This window comes from Musca vetustissima, unplaced genomic scaffold (genome assembly GCF_032173495.1).
Source record: "Musca vetustissima isolate MV318-11 ecotype Yass unplaced genomic scaffold, APGP_CSIRO_Mvet_v1 utg242802, whole genome shotgun sequence".
NCBI classification, from domain to species: domain Eukaryota; kingdom Metazoa; phylum Arthropoda; class Insecta; order Diptera; family Muscidae; genus Musca; species Musca vetustissima.
Window position 1 is genome coordinate 4,542 of NW_026884787.1, and position 12,438 is coordinate 16,979.

Genomic DNA, 12,438 nt, shown 5'->3' on the forward strand with positions numbered 1-12,438 from the left:
TTAAAAAATCCACGCCTTATTTAAGGCCTTGACATATATTCTTTAAAAAATCCACGCCTTATTTAAGGCCTTGAAAAAATAATCTTTTATAAATCCACGCCTTATTTAAGGCCTTGAAAAATATTCTTTAAAAAATCCACGGCTTTGAAAAAATATTCTTTAAAAAATCCACGCCTTGTCTTAGGCCTCTGAAAAATATTCTTTAAAAAATCCACGCCTTGTCTTAGGCCTCTGAAAAATATTCTTTAAAAAATCCACGCCTTGTCTTAGGCCTCTGAAAAATATTCTTTAAAAAATCCACGCCTTGTCTTAGGCCTCTGAAAAATATTCTTTAAAAAATCCACGCCATGTCTTAGGCCTCTGAAAAATATTCTTTAAAAAATCCACGCCTTGTCTTAGGCCTCTGAAAAATATTCTTTAAAAAATCCACGCCTTGTCTTAGGCCTCTGAAAAATATTCTTTAAAAAATCCACGCCATGTCTTAGGCCTCTGAAAAATATTCTTTAAAAAATCCACGCCTTGTGTTAGGCCTCTGAAAAATATTCTTAAAAAATCCACGCCTTGTTTAAGGCCTTGAAAAAATATTCTTAAAAAATCCACGCCTTATCTAAGGCCTTAAGAAATATTCTTAAAAAAAATCCACGCCTTGTCTTAGGCCTGTGAAAAATATTCTTTAAAAAATCCACGTCTTGTCTGAGGCCTTAAGAAATATTCTTTTAAAAATCCACGCCTTGTCTGAGGCCTTAAGAAATATTCTTTAAAAAATCCACGCCTTGTCTGAGGCCTTAAGAAATATTCTTTAAAAAATCCACGCCTTATTTAAGGCCTTGACATATATTCTTTAAAAAATCCACGCCTTATTTAAGGCCTTGAAAAAATAATCTTTTATAAATCCACGCCTTATTTAAGGCCTTGAAAAATATTCTTTAAAAAATCCACGGCTTTGAAAAAATATTCTTTAAAAAATCCACGCCTTGTCTTAGGCCTCTGAAAAATATTCTTTAAAAAATCCACGCCTTGTCTTAGGCCTCTGAAAAATATTCTTTAAAAAATCCACGCCTTGTCTTAGGCCTCTGAAAAATATTCTTTAAAAAATCCACGCCATGTCTTAGGCCTCTGAAAAATATTCTTTAAAAAATCCACGCCATGTCTTAGGCCTCTGAAAAATATTCTTTAAAAAATCCACGCCTTGTCTTAGGCCTCTGAAAAATATTCTTTAAAAAATCCACGCCTTGTCTTAGGCCTCTGAAAAATATTCTTTAAAAAATCCACGCCATGTCTTAGGCCTCTGAAAAATATTCTTTAACAAATCCACGCCATGTCTTAGGCCTCTGAAAAATATTCTTTAAAAAATCCACGCCTTGTGTTAGGCCTCTGAAAAATATTCTTAAAAAATCCACGCCTTGTTTAAGGCCTTGAAAAAATATTCTTAAAAAATCCACGCCTTATCTAAGGCCTTAAGAAATATTCTTAAAAAAATCCACGCCTTGTCTTAGGCCTGTGAAAAATATTCTTTAAAAAATCCACGTCTTGTCTTAGGCCTCTGAAAAATATTCTTTAAAAAATCCACGCCTTGTCTGAGGCCTTAAGAAATATTCTTTTAAAAATCCACGCCTTGTCTGAGGCCTTAAGAAATATTCTTTAAAAAATCCACGCCTTGTCTGAGGCCTTAAGAAATATTCTTTAAAAAATCCACGTCTTGTCTGAGGCCTTAAGAAATATTCTTTAAAAAACTCCTCGCCTAGAAAAATATTCATTAAAAATTGAAGCCTGTTTATGACCTAGAAAAATTTTCTGTAAAATTATTCCTTGTATAGTTTATGCGTGTTTGGCTGCAAAAAAATCGCTAAGTTAGCATCACAGCTTTGAAGTTTTTAGTGTGTGAACGATAATCTATAGCCTTAACGGATATTTGGGGAAATAATCAATGTGGTGGAATTTCGGTTGGGGCTGTTAACATGTATTACTACAGAGAGAGAGAGAGAGAGAGAGATATGAAACCAATAGCAAAAGAGAGAGAACCCTATGAGAATGAATATTAACACACAGAGAGAGAGAGAGAGAGTAACCCCCCAAAAAATAGGGTAGGTAAGTAAAATGGAAGAAAAATATGAAAATGGAAAAAACGGCAACAAAACGTAAACATATGTTTCCAAAAATTTTTTCAAACAAAAATCACAAAATGGAAATGAAAAAAGAAAAAAAAAACATTCCAGCAGGCAAACTTTGAACCATCGTCGTCATGATTGTCATATTTGTGTTGTGATATCCAATGCACCGCTTAATTTTCAAATGAAAATAAATCAACTTGTGGCACCCTCTAATGGTTTGTTTATCAACAAATTAGTGGAAAAACTGTTGGTGGTTGTGGAGGCAATTTTGTTTTTCCTGTTTTTTTCTTCGGAAAGGCAATGGAAAACAAAATAAAGCGGTTGTTTTGTATTTTTTTTTTACAAAGTTACCAGGTTTTGTGTCAATAAATATGGTGGGCAATAATACACTGTATTAAATGCAGTGATATATGTGTGTGTTGGTGTGTGTGCATTCGTTTCATTTCATATGGTCGTGGTGAATTTCTTGTCTTTGTTTGTATTTTTCTTGGTGTGTATGGTGGTGATGTTATTGTGTTTTTTCTTGTCTTGTTATTTACCGTCATACGACTAAAGTCGTAGTTACAGTAGGGGCTTTGTTTGTGTAACTCATTTGAAAATAATTGACATATGGAGGGTATGGCAGGGTAATAACTGATTTATACATTTAAGTAAGGGATCGATACTTCGGCGTCCATTCCGAAATGAAAAAAGTAAGTAGTTACAAATCGTTGGACAATATTATTGATTAAGAAGTAGAATGGTCTTCAAATTCGGAAGGGCCAAATTGTTTATACCCTCCACCATGAGGTGGGCATTCAAAATACCTAAAATCGATCGGGACTTTTATATGACATGGTCAATTTTTCGTTGGAATATTTGACGCGCAATGAAAACCTAAAATATAGAAATGGAAAACCCAAATACAGAATACGGTATTATCATATAGGACATATCCCGAAACTTTCGTCAATATTAATAGTTTTCTGGTAGGGTGTTACCTAATTAATATTCAAAATACTAAATTGAAGCTAATTTGGCTGGAAAAGCTGATGAGACCGTTATGTGGCGGCTATCCTACAAAGTGGACCAATATTGACCAATTACAGTCAATTCGGTTGAAAAACTTACCAAATATACTAAATACTGGGGGGGTACCTTTGTATGGGGGCCATACCAAAACGTGAACCGATAAGCAAGAAACATAAAGATTAGCTTTAAAAAAAATAGATAGGAATTTTAGTTATTTTCAATATATATTATTTCTGTAAAATGTATATAGATTCTCTATCGTTTGATTTTCAATTCATCAGCTTTGCTATAAAATTCTAAAAAAAAAATCTATTTCTAATAAGTACGTATTTAAGGTGGTTTGTGGCCTTACAATCCGGAACTAAGACACAGAAAACACACTACCAAATGTCAAATTGTACATTTTTGTTGTCGTTTTGCGCTCTTGTCCAGAATCCCGAATAATTTTCTATTAATCGACATTGATTTCGATTATACAGTTATAAATTATAACAGTTTTAACACTTTTTGAGGACTATTGGTAACTTTTCTCCTGTTACTCCTCTTGAGATCATAGCATTGCCATCTTACTCGATTAGTCCTTGTGTTAGTTTCGTTAATCATTGTTTTTTATTTCAGCTGCCATCTATCGCAGTCTAGAAACAAAACCCTTTTGAATTTTTTACAGCGACTAGGAAATTCTCATCCATTTTAGAAAATTCTCATCCATTAGAAATTCTCATCCATTTGGTGACCATTCCATCCATGTGTTGGGTTTGGCTTTTGGCTTTGGAATGCATTTTATCTGGAATGAAATGTAAGATTTTTTTACAAATCTTCGAAATCCAATTTGAATGAATTTTTCCTACTTCCATGGAATTTGAAACCGATACTCATAGGGTTGTCATCGTTTTAGTTTGAGGACCTATGTGATTGAGCTGCCTTCTATAGTTGACTATAAAGAACATCGCCATTGAATTTTTAAGTTATTGGTGTCCTTGCTTATGTAGTGTTGCTATACTCCTCTGTTTGGCGCTATATCCTGTCGCTCCTATTTGGTGTTATTCTCGTATGTTGAGGAGGATTTGAGCCCATTATTTGCAAATATTTAAAAACTAATTTGAAAGAAATGTTCTTCCTTCGTTGGGATTTGAATCCAGTACATATAGCATTGTAGTTTATAGTATATACATTTTGGTGTCTTAGGTGATTAAGCTGCCATCTAACGTTGCCTAGAAACAACACCACCATGAATTTTGAAGCGGTTGGTGTCTTTGCTTACACAGTCTTGTCATATCCCTCTGGAGCTATTTCCTTCCATTTTTATTTTGTGCTATTCTCATTTGTCGAGATTAGTTTTAAGAATGCCAGAAGGCTTAGGATGATTAAAAACCAATTAGAAAAATGATTTCATTGGGGAATCGAACCCGAGACCCATTACTTTGTAGTATTCAATCTATTTATTTTGTGGTCATAGGTGGTGGGGCTGTTACCAATCGTTGCCTTAGGAATAACGCTTCCATGAATTTTGTACAGTGGATGGGGTTCGTGCTTATTCATTTTCTGTGTTATCTTCAAGGGTTGAGGTGATGGCGAGCTGGATTTTAGAATATCAGGGGTCTTCGGATGCATCTGGAGGAGATGTAATACTGAAATATCACATTGAAAGAAATGTTTCTTCTCCATTGGAAATCACCCACCGCTTACTAGAGTGAACCACTTAAACTCATTGGATTTAACGTAGGTTTGGTAAAAATATTAAGATGTGCAAAATTTGAATCTAAACGTGTACTCTATTCATTAGTTAGTTATTTCTTATTTTTAGGACCTATGTGATGTTACTGACATCTACCGTAGCATAGAAACAACGTATTTTCCAATTCTATGCGGTGGATATTGTCTTTGCATAACAGTCTTGACATTCTCCTCTGAATGAACATTCCTATTTTATGTTATTCTCATGGCTTAGTATGCAATTCAACTGATGAGGACGTTGAAATAACTTCTCCTCCTTCGCTGGTATTCCCACCCAGAACTCACCGGTTTGCAGTCATTTTATTCTGACGACTTAGGTGATGGATCTGCCATTTACCGTTGCATAGAAACAACGTCTCCTTGAATTTTATAAATTGGTTTTATCGTTGCCATTCTCCTATTGGCCATTCCTATTTGAAGTTATCCTTGAGTATCCTTGCCAAAGATGGTTATTAGAAGGTCATGTGAATGCAACGCTCTTTTTTAAAAATCTTCGAAAACCAAATTGATTTTTTTCCTCATGTGTTGGGTATTTGTACCCCATGCACATCAGTTTGTAGTTTTTTTTTATTTCGGAGTTGTGGGTATTGGAGCTGTCATCTATCATTACCTAGAACCCTAGCTTCTTGAATTTTGTCCGATTGGATGGTCCTTCCTTATTTAATGTTGTCATTGTCCGCTGGGTGGCGCTATATCCCGATTGGTTGCTGTTTAGAATATCAGAGGTATTCGTATTCTTTTCATCTGGATATAAGCATTTTTGTTAGAAATATTTAAAAATCAATCAGAAAGAATTTTCACTCCTCGGTTGGGATTCGAACCCCACACTCGTCGGTATATATTTTTTTGCTATGATTCGAACCCGTTACTCATCGGTTTTCGTCATTTTATTTTGAAAAACTAGGCGATGGTGCTGCCTTCTATCGCCATCTAAACAACGCCACCTTGAATTATGTACAGTGGATGAGGTTCATGCTCATTTAGTATTGTCATTCTCCTATGGATGGCGTTCCTTTTGTATGTTATCCACATATGATCATGGTTACGATGTGGATTTATGCAATATTGTTGGACTTCGGATGCATTTTATCTAGAGGGATATGTAACCGTTTTTTTTAATTGCAAAGACCGCTTTCAAAAAATGTTTCGTTTTTTTCTGACGCCAAATAGGTTATGAGTCTAAACACAACGAGAGAGTCAGGAGTCAGTGGCATACTTTTTCGTCCACAATCTTTGGTTTTGGTTTTTCTAGCAGCACTACCATATGTTTTGATATAAATTTCCATTGAAATGTTGGTAGCACTGATGATTTTTACCTAAAATATGGCAACTCAATTGAGAACAAGAGAGAAAATTTGAGTATGACGCTGAGCAAAAATGAAAATAAAATATATTCTAGCGTCAAGCCGCTAGACGCGAACGTCAGCCGTCGGGATAAACGTAAACGACCATTGCTGACTCTAGACTCTCTTATTGTGTTTAGACTCTATACCTTCATTTTCCAACTGACAGAGTTTGAATTTGGTTTTCTGGTTATCAGTCTAGATTCATACCCTGTTGATAGATTTAAATTGCGGGGGACACTGGCATTTTCAAGGATTTTGTTACACTCCTGAGGAGATCAATCTGCCATTGCTTATTTTAGTGTCCCTTTTATCAGTCTCATACAAAATATCGGTTACAAACTTTCAATATAAGTCCTTGTTTTGACTTAGCGCCACTAAAAAAAGGTTCGCCCCATTTTCGGTACTGTGTCTGTTGAAATAGAATGTACTTTCTCAATGTTTCCTGGTTTAAAGCCAGACACCTGGCATCGTCGACAAAGCCCTTCCATTGTTCAACCAGTGGAAGAAGGATGGCGATTTAAATTGTGTGGTAGATCGAATTCAGGAATTTCATTGCGTTAGCCAAGCAGTATGAATATTGAAATTTGTATTTGTTTAGCTAGCATTTATTATGGCGTTTGGTGATCTAGGTTTAGGGGGGATACAGGTAATTGTACCTATTTATTTATACCCCCGGTGAATAGCGCGGTTTCTTCTCATGTTTGGAAATTGATTGTTCGATGCCATTGGAAGTCATTTTATGGCATAGATTTTAGTGTCCCTGTTGTCAGCCACATAAAAAATATGCCGGCTACTGGCACATCGCGTACTTGTAAGCACTTACCCTACCACACCGATTACAAATATCCAGCCCATACTGTACACATATATCTACATATAATTTCTAACATTTAATCGTACAAAGAAATCCCTCCTCTTTTGCAAAGAAGAAACAACAAAACAAATAAACCAAAGAAACGAAAAGAATAAAAGAGGAAAACAGAAGAAAAAAACAGCTAACAAGTGAAAGAAGAAGAAACAAAAATACGATGTTATAGTAGCTACTGTTTTTTTCACACAAATTTTCCTGCTGCTAACATATTGTTGAATGTTTTTAATAAAATTAATGATTTTTTGGGGAAAACATTTAACGTAGCTGTGATAATTTCATGTAGCAGTGATATTTTCAATGTCACTGTGGCAAAAAAAATTGGTTAATGTCAAATGTCACAAGTGACATATGTTTGGGTAGTAAGTAATAGTTTCTTTTTTTTTTGTTTGGGTAAAGGGGGGAATTTTGGAAATTTTTATGTTTTCTCAGACTTACCTTTCAATTGGAAATTGGAAAATTTGTCATTAGCCAGGTACATTGTTATTTAATTAATTAGTTTAGTTGGTTTGTTTTGTTTTCAGATTTAATCACTGGTAATATTTTTTTCATTGTGAGATGAGAGTGAGAGAGAGAGGGGGGTTAAACACTTGTTATTGACACTTTGAATTTTTTAATTTTATTTTTTTCTTTCACTTGTTATTTGTGATATTTTTTTAAAGATTTATTTTTCAAAACCTATTCACAATTTTTTGCCATTTTTTCTAATGTATTTTTTCCTGTTTTTCATTTTCTATTTTTTTTTCTATTTTCATATTGCAATTCGTTAAACCGTTTTTGTTTATTATTACGCGAACCGTTTTGCTATGTGCGACGGCGGTAATCAAACTGAAACGAATAGCAAAAAAAGGAAAACACAACAAAATCCGTCTCAAAACTGCACACACAGCACAGCACACCAAATATCGCAAAAAAAGAGCTTTCTGCTCAATTCAATTACACGACGCGATGTTGTTATTGTCGTCGTCGTGGTTGCTGTTGTTGTTGTTGTCTGTTTTCTTCTACTAACACACATTTCGGCAACATGTCTGTATCGACCGACAACCGACAGCGACAATGTTGTAGCCCCCCTTAAGCACAACAACTGTCTACGACCGACACGGTGTCTATGATATCTGTTTTAATCAACCAACCAACGATGTTGTTGTTGTTATTATTATTTTTCTTGTTGTTGTTCTTTTATTCTGAATGCCACAATTTTATGCGTTGCCTTGGCTTTGCATCCATTCATCCAACCATCCATTTGTTTACTAATGTTCTGGCATTTTTCCACTGCACACCGAACTGACCATCACAAATATCTGCTCTACCAGGTTTAATGTGTGTGAGCAGCCCCCTTTTCTCTCCCGCCATCTCATCACCACCCCTCAAACGCCATTCAACACCAACAAAGTACCGTTTTATTTGTCTACAATTTTCTTTAATAAGAATCTCTTTGTTAGCTGTGTGGCACATATCAACCACATAGAGACAACGGACAAACAAACACACACACAGAACAACAACAACGACTATGTGTATCATTTCCAAAGCCGCCGTGTGTACGGTTAATCCATGGCTGAGAATTCTCTTTTGCGCGCCATTATGCAAAAAACACAAACAAAAATGCATGCCTGCCTGCCTGTTTGGCCTGCTGAGCACACTTTACACCTTACCTTTATGAGTGGGGGGGCAAATAGACTATTGCAAATGCAGTATTAAATTTGTCATCTCTCTTCGTGGAATTAAATGGGTGTGAGTGTGTGTTTGTGTGTGTTCGTTAGCATTCGTATTGTTTGTTTGTTATTCTTCTTGTTTTTTGCAACATTCCTTTTTGGCATTCCCACGCCATTCTTGAGTTTTAATTTGCTGTTATGTTGTGCTAGAGCCAGGCAAAATACAACAAGCAACAATTTGTTGACGTAAACAACTCAAGGCGGCATAACATTTGAGAGATAGAGAGAGTACCGTATAACTCTCTTCTTCTTCTAATGTTGTTTTACTCCCCCCTTTTTACGCTGTTCACAACAATCGACAAGTGGGTGTTTTGTTCTCAACAAAACATGTGCTTCAAATTGAAGCTCCATTAAACTCTCTCCCATACACTCTCTCTCTCCCTCTATCTTATTTCTAACTCTTTTTGCAATAATGGAGTTGGCGCACTAAATCAAAACAAGTTTTTTTTATGCATTCCGTTATGCAATTGCATTGCTAAACTAGCAACTACTGTTAATGTTTTCTTTTTTTGCCATGAATACAAGAGAGGGGACAGGGGAAAAACGTTAGATGTTGTTATGGTAGTAAATAAAACTAGCTATGCAATTTTCTCTCTCGGTTAAAATGCAAAACAAAAAAAGGAAGTTAATCAAACAAGTGTAGTGGTGAAAATTTGCCATTGAATGTGGTTAAATGGTGGATTTTGTTGTGAAGAAAATGAAAAAGCTTTTTATATTTAAAAACATTGAATTAAGGGATTTTAAGAAATTATTCAAAGCTTTTTTAAAGGAAAATTATGTGTTTAAAAATATTTTTTTTCAAGTAGAAACAAGGCGTGGATTTTTAAAGAATATTTATTTTCAAGTAGCCAAAAAGGCGTGGATCTTTTAAAGAATATTTTTTTTCAAGTAGCCAAAAAGGCGTGGATCTTCTAAAGAATATTTTGTTCAAGTAGCCAAAAAAGCGTGGATTTTTAATGAATATTTTTTCATGTAGCCAAAAAGGCGTGGATTTTTAATGAATATTTTTTCATGTAGCCAAAAAGGCGTGGATTTTTTAAAGAATATTTTCTGGGGCCTTTTTTTAACAATATTAGCTGGGCGTAGATTTTTTAAAGAACTTTTTTCTGGGACCTACACAAGGCGTAGATTTTTTAAAGCATTTTTTTCTTGGACCTACACAAGGCGTAGATTTTTTAAAGCATTTCTTTCTTGGACCTACACAAGGCGTCGATTTTTTAAAGCATTTTTTTCTTGGACCTACACAAGGCGTAGATTTTTTAAAGCATTTCTTTCTTGGACCTACACAAGGCGTAGATTTTTTAAAGCATTTTTTCTTGGACCTACACAAGGCGTAGATTTTTTAAGCATTTTTTCTTGGACCTACACAAGGGGCCTTTTTTTAAGAATATTTGCTGGGCGTAGATTTTTTAATGAATATTTTTTCATGTAGCCAAAATGACGTGGATTTTTTAAAGAATATTTTCAGGGCCTTTTTTTAAGAATATTTGATTTTTTAAAGAATTTTTTTCTGGGACCTACACAAGGCGTAGATTTTTTAAAGAATTTTTTTCTGGGACCTACACAAAGCGTAGATTTTTTAAAGAATTTTTTTCTGGGACCTACACAAGGCGTAGATTTTTTAAAGAATTTTTTTCTGGGACCTACACAAGGCGTAGATTTTTTAAAGAATTTTTTTCTAGGACCTACACAAGGCGTAGATTTTTTAAAGAATTTTTTTCTGGGACCTACACAAGGCGTAGATTTTTTAAAGAATTTTTTTCTGGGACCTACACAAGACGTTGATTTTTTAAAGAATTTTTGTCTGGGACCTACACAAGGCGTAGATTTTTCTGGGACCTACACAAGGCGTAGATTTTTTAAAGAATTTTTTTTCTGGGACACAAGGCGTAGATTTTTTAAAGAATATTTTCATGGACCTACACAAGGCGTAGATTTTTTAAAGAATATTTTCTGCGACCTACACAAGGCGTAGATTTTTTAAAGAATATTTTCTGCGACCTACACAAGGCGTAGATTTTTTAAAGCATTTTTTTCTTGGACCTACACAAGGCGTAGATTTTTTAAAGCATTTCTTTCTTGGACCTACACAAGGCGTAGATTTTTTAAAGCATTTTTTTCTTGGACCTACACAAGGCGTAGATTTTTTAAAGCATTTCTTTCTTGGACCTACACAAGGCGTAGATTTTTTAAAGCATTTTTTCTTGGACCTACACAAGGCGTAGATTTTTTAAGCATTTTTTCTTGGACCTACACAAGGGGCCTTTTTTTAAGAATATTTGCTGGGCGTAGATTTTTTAATGAATATTTTTTCATGTAGCCAAAATGACGTGGATTTTTTAAAGAATATTTTCAGGGCCTTTTTTTAAGAATATTTGATTTTTTAAAGAATTTTTTTCTGGGACCTACACAAGGCGTAGATTTTTTAAAGAATTTTTTTCTGGGACCTACACAAAGCGTAGATTTTTTAAAGAATTTTTTTCTGGGACCTACACAAGGCGTAGATTTTTTAAAGAATTTTTTTCTGGGACCTACACAAGGCGTAGATTTTTTAAAGAATTTTTTTCTAGGACCTACACAAGGCGTAGATTTTTTAAAGAATTTTTTTCTGGGACCTACACAAGGCGTAGATTTTTTAAAGAATTTTTTTCTGGGACCTACACAAGACGTTGATTTTTTAAAGAATTTTTGTCTGGGACCTACACAAGGCGTAGATTTTTCTGGGACCTACACAAGGCGTAGATTTTTTAAAGAATTTTTTTTCTGGGACCTACACAAGGCGTAGATTTTTTAAAAAAAATTTTTCAGGGACCTACAAAAGGCATAGATTTTTTAAAGAATATTTTCATGGACCTACACAAGGCGTAGATTTTTTAAAGAATATTTTCATGGACCTACACAAGGCGTAGATTTTTTAAAGAATATTTTCTGCGACCTACACAAGGCGTAGAATGTTTAAAGAATATTTTCTGCGACCTACACAAGGCGTAGATTTTTTAAAGAATATTTTCTGCGACATACACAAGGCGTAAATTTTTTTAAGAATATTTTCATGGACCTACACAAGGCGTAGATTTTTTAAAGAATATTTTCATGGACCTACACAAGGCGTAGATTTTTTAAAGAATATTTTCATGGACCTACACAAGGCGTAGATTTTTTAAAGAATATTTTCATGGACCTACACAAGGCGTAGATTTTTTAAAGAATATTTTCATGGACCTACACAAGGCGTAGATTTTTTAAAGAATATTTTCATGGACCTACACAAGGCGTAGATTTTTTAAAGAATATTTTCATGGACCTACACAAGGCGTAGATTTTTTAAAGAATATTTTCATGGACCTACACAAGGCGTAGATTTTTTAAAGAATATTTTCATGGACCTACACAAGGCGTAGATTTTTTAAAGAATATTTTCATGGACCTACACAAGGCGTAGATTTTTTAAAGAATATTTTCATGGACCTACACAAGGCGTAGATTTTTTAAAGAATATTTTCATGGACCTACACAAGGCGTAGATTTTTTAAAGAATATTTTCATGGACCTACACAAGGCGTAGATTTTTTAAAGAATATTTTCATGGACCTACACAAGGCGTAGATTTTTTAAAGAATATTTTCATGGACCTACACAAGGCGTAGATTTTT